Here is a 6,140-nt window from a genome sequence, read left to right on the forward strand (position 1 = left end):
TCTTAGAACTAGCCTCTTCACACAATTTACGAGGGTCGTTTGAAAAGTCCGTGCAAAGTCAGAGAGATAGCACCACTGGCGCGTATCGAGGTTATGTTTAGTTAGTAGCATCTCTTGGAAGAACACACACCAAGTTTCAGCCAGATCGGTCTATTTCTTTGGGTTTGGCATCCGTTTGAATCGAGGAAGTCGAGTGATTTTCAAAAAATGGACGAAAAAGAATTTCGTGTGTTGATTAAACACTACTTTATGAAAGGCAAAACGCCTCGGGAGACTAAAGAGAAGCTTGATAAACATTATGGTGACTCTGCACCTTCGATTAGAACAGTTTATAAGTGGTTTCTAAATTTTCGGAGTGGCCATATGGGCACAAGTGACGCTGAACGTTCTGGACGCCCTGTTGAGATTACTACTCCAGAAATCATTGATAAAATCCATGATATGGTGATGGATGACAGAAGAGTGAAGGTGCGTGAGATTGCTAGTGCTGTGGGCATCTTGAATGAATGGGTACATAATATTTTGCATCAACATTTGGACATGACAAAACTATCCGCAAGATGGGCGCCGCGATTGCTCACGCTTGACCAAAAACGAAATCGTGTGAAGTGTTGCAAGGACGGTTTGCAGCTGTTCCAGAAGAATCCGCAGGACTTTTCGTCACTGTGGATGAAACATGGATACATCACTAACAATCTAAACAATGGGTTACCAAGGGGGAATCTGCGCCAAAAAAGGCGAAGACCGTTCCTTCGGCCGGAAAGATTATGGCGACTGTCTTTTGGGATTCGCAAGGAATAATCCTCATCGACTATCTGGAAAAGGGTAAAACTATTACAGGTGCATATTATTTATCGTTATTGGACCGTTTGAAAACCGAGCTGCAAGAAAAACGCCCACGATTGGCCCACAAAAAAGTCCTTTTCCATCACGACAACGCACCAGCTCACACCTCAGCAGTTGTGGTCGCAAAATTAATGGAAATAGGGTTCCAACTCGTTTCACATCCCCCCTGTTCTCCAGACTTGGCTCCCTCGGACTACTATTTGTTCCCCAATATGAAGAAATGGCTGGCACGAAAAAGATTTTATTCAAACGAGGAGGTAATTGCAGAAACGAATGGCTATTTTTCAGACTTGGACAAATCCTATTATTCGGAAGGGATCAACAAACTAGAGCAGCGCTGGACGAAGTGTATAAGCTTAAAAGGAGACTATGTTGAAAAATAAAAAAGGTTTACCCCAAAAAATTAAGTAGTTTTTATTTTTGCACGGACTTTTCAAACGACCCTCGTACATTGGTTTTCAGGAAAAAAATGGTAATAGGGAATATTGCAATCAGCAATGAGTTTTAAAAAGTTTTCTTTTTACAACTTGGTATGTGTTTTACTTGGTTTCCTCAGCAATAAACTTTTGAACTAAATCATGCAACTGGAAAAGCCACGAATTTTTTTTAAAAAAAAAAAGAAAAAAGAAAGTGGAAAACGTATTTTTCTCGTCTTTTAGCGATTTTTCTTCAAAATCGACATTTTCAGTAAAAACTAAACCTCAAAGGGGATAGATAGATAGATAGATTAGGCTAGGGCGGCCTCAACTGCGACACCTTTGGATTGAGGCTCCCTCACTCTAGGGCTCACCCTCCAGACCTGTCCTTTTAATCAGACACTTCATTCTGGAGAGCGACTCCTGGGTAAAGCTCCTCAGGCCTTAGTTTTTCCACACCCGAGAAGTAAAACATCCTTAGCTAGGACAAGCCCCTCGCACTGACACAACACCTGACAGAACCTACAAAGGCTAGCCATCAGCCAGGCCCATGCGACGATGCATGATGTGTTTTCTGCAGCTTGCAGTCGCCCAGTTAATAGGCCTACAATCATCCTTGCCTTGACGGATTAATTCTGCAGTCAGCCAAAGGCGAATAGCCCGTTATGAACTCCTTCGCCTGTCTCTGCCCAGTGATGGCAAGTCACCACTCTTGAGATTGATTAATGGCCGCAGTTTTCACACACTTCGGAACCCCAAAACAGGGCCGATAGAGGGAAAGATAAAAAGAAAAACCACGAAAATAATAATTTTTAACACTAGTTGAATAAGCTCCTTTTTTTCCACTCAAAAGAAAACTCGATTTCTACCACTCAATGATATAGTCATTAAAATACGATTTGTGGAATGGTACAACAACCACTGACAGACTAACTGTTGTCTGTGTAGAAAAATGGTCGGATAGAAGTTGAAAAAGGAAATAGCGTGTACTAGTGGCTCAGTCTGGCCAACCTAAAACTGTAAGAACTACATAAGAAAATATTAGAGAGGATGGGGATCGGAGAGAGAGAGAGATAGAAAAGGGAATTTCAACCTTGAGCACGGCTCCCATCCATTAGAGGCGAACAAGAGTTATTACCCTGCTGGACCCTCCGTATGGTTGTCCCGCGCGCCACATACACACACTCCCGCGCTTTTTCTCCCTCCAATTCGCTGGCAACCACTCAATACTCCCTCTGAATCTTTTTTCTCTTCTATTCTCTTTCTTTTTCCTTTTTTGCTGTCAACCCTTCCTGGTCCGGATTCCCGTTCAATCTTCAGCTGGTTAAGAGTAGTGCAACTGCACAACCAAAAACCTAACGCGAGATATATGTGGTCACGGATAACGACCTCTTGATCAATATCTTCTTTTGCTTCTGGTCTTCTTTCTGCAGTTTTTTTTCCACTTGTTTCGTTACATCTCAATCTGGCTACCAACTTTTAGAGAGCCAACCTTTTCTCCATGACGAATGCTCTTTAACTAGCTTCTGAAATGTTCTATAGTGTAATTAAAAAAATAAGTTTTTAATCGTAGTAACCTCACGTTCCATTATTCACCAGTTTATACAGGGTGAACCAGTAAGTAATGGCCGTAGGAGTTCAATGACGTATTGGCCATCTTCATATTTTCTATTGTTCTTGAGTGACGTCACTTTTTAATTTTTTTTCCTAAAAACATCACTTTTTTTGCACTAAAAGTGTTATTACTCGGAGAAGTTTTAGTCCGAATTCGATTCTGATGACACGGTTAGAAGGACAGATAGATTTTCTAAAAATTGATACCATATTGAAGTATAAGTTATTCTCCAAACAGCCTTAATCTTCCTCCTGGATACTGGAGGAAAAATAAAAGTAATCGAAATTTTTTGAAGAAAACTCATTAGGCCCTTACATGATCATTATCCGACCTAGGTGCTGGCCACTTTTTAGTAAAAGTTTCCTTGTCTAATGTGGGCTTTCAAACAGTATATCATTTTCCAGGATTCCTTTTATCTTCGTATGAGAAATTACGTTTGTTTTTACAAGAAAACGTGTTCACGAGCATACAACAGTGTTAGTTTATCAAGTTGTTTGATTCATTTAAAACTCTTTTAGATGGACCAGTAGACAATTTTTAAAGTAGATTGTCTTAAAATTAGGGAGTCAAAGGTTACAAATTGCACTTTATGTAACATTTACTGATCTGATCTCTCTAAAATATTTTGAGAAAATGTTAGGAAATATTTTAAACAAGTACTATTTTTTATAATCGAAGGTTAATTTGCTTAGTTTCAAATAGGGTACCATGGAAAAGTTTTTGGGTCCTGCTCCTAAAGAATAACTGGGGAACCAAATTCTCTCAAGATATACATTTATGGACGCGCTTTTCACGATGATTTTTAGGATAAGAACCGACTGGTCACACAGTTCAAAAAGATCCTACTGGTTTTTAAAGAGATTGCCAAGATGGCTTGAGGTTCTAAAGCCACGAACTTTGGGCTGAATGCGGTGCATGTTCTTTTGGAAGTGACATCACAGTTTTCCAGGTTAAAATAACCTAGAGGATAACCTAAGTAGAAGCCTTAGGGATTCTCATTTTCTCGAGCAGCTTGCAGCCTGTAAATAAAAAACACAACTCCATCTCTTGTTTGGGAGATGCCGAAAGTCTCTTGGCCGGTTTTTCTGGTGCAATAAGTTTAGAACTTGACTCTTAGTTGGGTCCCGCCGGCGTCAGTGGTAAAATAAAGTTGCTAACCAGCCGGCCAGAAATGAACATCCACTCATTCAGGATAAGTTCTTGGAGAACACCTTGAGAAATACTCTTTGGACTGAGCTTATTCCCATTTTCTGTGAAAAATCAGAACTGAGGGAACCTTAAGGTTAGAAAAAAGAACAGGCTTTTCTGGTACCATTAAGCCACCTGGCTGCGATGTCATGGGGGAACAAGGCAAGCTTTTTTTTCACAATAATACTAAAGGAAAGGGTAATTCCATTTTCTCAAGGATGGGATGGTTTTTTAACCTAGAACCACTGAGGAGGAGCAAAGGGAACGGAAGTAGGATTATTCTTGATTGATTAGATTGAATTATTTGGCTCTCGGCGGCGGCCAGAGGAGCTCCTATCGCAACAAAGACTGTTGAGTAAGGCTAGGATATTCTAAGAATGAAGTGGAGGATTTATTTCACTAAATTATCTAAGGGATTGTACAATAAGGTTTCCAGCTGTAGTTCCTTGGAAACAGGACCCATCCCCTTGACCTTCAATCATAATAGGGACCAAATTAGCTAAGTCGTGAGCAGAATATAAACCTAATATATTGAACCTCCAATATTTGAGGAAGCAAAGACATACCTCCGCCACCCGAGCTACCCTCTCACAGCATCTACTCCTCCCTAGCAGCAGATCAACAGAGAAATCAAGGACTATCAGAGATTCACCCACTGTTTCAGATTAGCCAAAATCATCTCTCTGGCCACTATTCAAATCTCTTACTGTCAACATCATCATCAATAATATCACTTTTATTGGCTACTTTACTGTTCCTACGCAATAAATGTGCCTAAAATAAAACATCTTTCACACAAACGTTTTATTTACATAAAATCATAAAAAAACGTTTCTGAGAAAATAATCCAAATAAATAAAAACCAATTAAGAAAGTGGCACATCCTGTTGGCTAAATCTGTAAAATAGCTTAAATTTAAAACCTATGTAAAGCCACTAGTAATCCATATAAACTTAAAATTAAATACAAGAGATTCATAAAGTCCGGATTAAACTTTAGGTTAGTTTAAAACAGTTAAAATTTTAACTTCAAATATCTCGTAAACTACTTGTTCGATTTGGTTTATATTTTACCTCTATATGGTGAATAGTATTCTCTATAAATGAGTATAATATCGCCGTAATCTATTGAGTAAGAAGCGAGATATTTAGAGTTAAATTTTAGGTTAGTTTGAAACAATCAAAACTTTAACTTCAAATATCTCGTAAACTACTGATCCGTTTAAGTTTATATTTTACCTCTATATGGAGAATAGTATTGTGTATGATTGACTTAAATATCGTAATAATCTGATGGGTACGAAGCGAGATATTTAGCGTTAAATTTTAGGTTAGTTTGAAACAGTGAAAACTTTAACTTCAAATATCTCGTAAACTACTGATCCGTTTTGGTTTTAAATTTTACCTGTATATGGAGAATAGTATTCTCTATAAATGAGTAAAACATGGTAATAATCTGATGAGTACGAAGCGAGATATTTAGAGTTAAATGTTAGATTAGTTTGAAACAGTGAAATTTTTAACTTCAAATATCTCGTAAACTACTTGTTCGATTTGGTTTATCTTTTACCTGTTTATGGATTATAATATGTATTGTTTATAATTGTCTAAAATTTCGTTATAATCTTATTAATTTCTAGCGATTTTGATAGTTAAATTTTTGGTGTTTGAAATGGTGAAAAATTATCTTCAAATATTTCCTAAACTAGTTAATTTTTGTTGGCTATCTTGAAATTGCAAACTTGAAAAATATTTAGTTTTACTACAACTTTGGCTATCTCGGTAGCAATGAATCTCTTTCTATGGTTTATATAGCGAATCTGTGTGCTCCGGTATGCTGGTAAGGATGCTGTTTTTGTAGAAAAGTATACCTAATTCAATGAGGTAACCTCTGAGTACCACAGGTCTTAAATCAAACTGCTAGAGTTCTTGTGCTTTTGAGGCTGAGAGAAGTCTTAAGTCTTGCACAGTACCAGGAAGGAGAAGTTGGCTAGCGGTTTAAGATTTCAGAGAACGGAAATGGTTTTCTGGTTTTGTGTGTGTGTGTGTGTGTGTGTATGTTTTAAGGTAAATTGT

This window comes from Rhodnius prolixus, unplaced genomic scaffold (genome assembly GCF_049639745.1).
Source record: "Rhodnius prolixus isolate KJV_2025 unplaced genomic scaffold, Rpr scaffold_6, whole genome shotgun sequence".
Classification (NCBI taxonomy): domain Eukaryota; kingdom Metazoa; phylum Arthropoda; class Insecta; order Hemiptera; family Reduviidae; genus Rhodnius; species Rhodnius prolixus.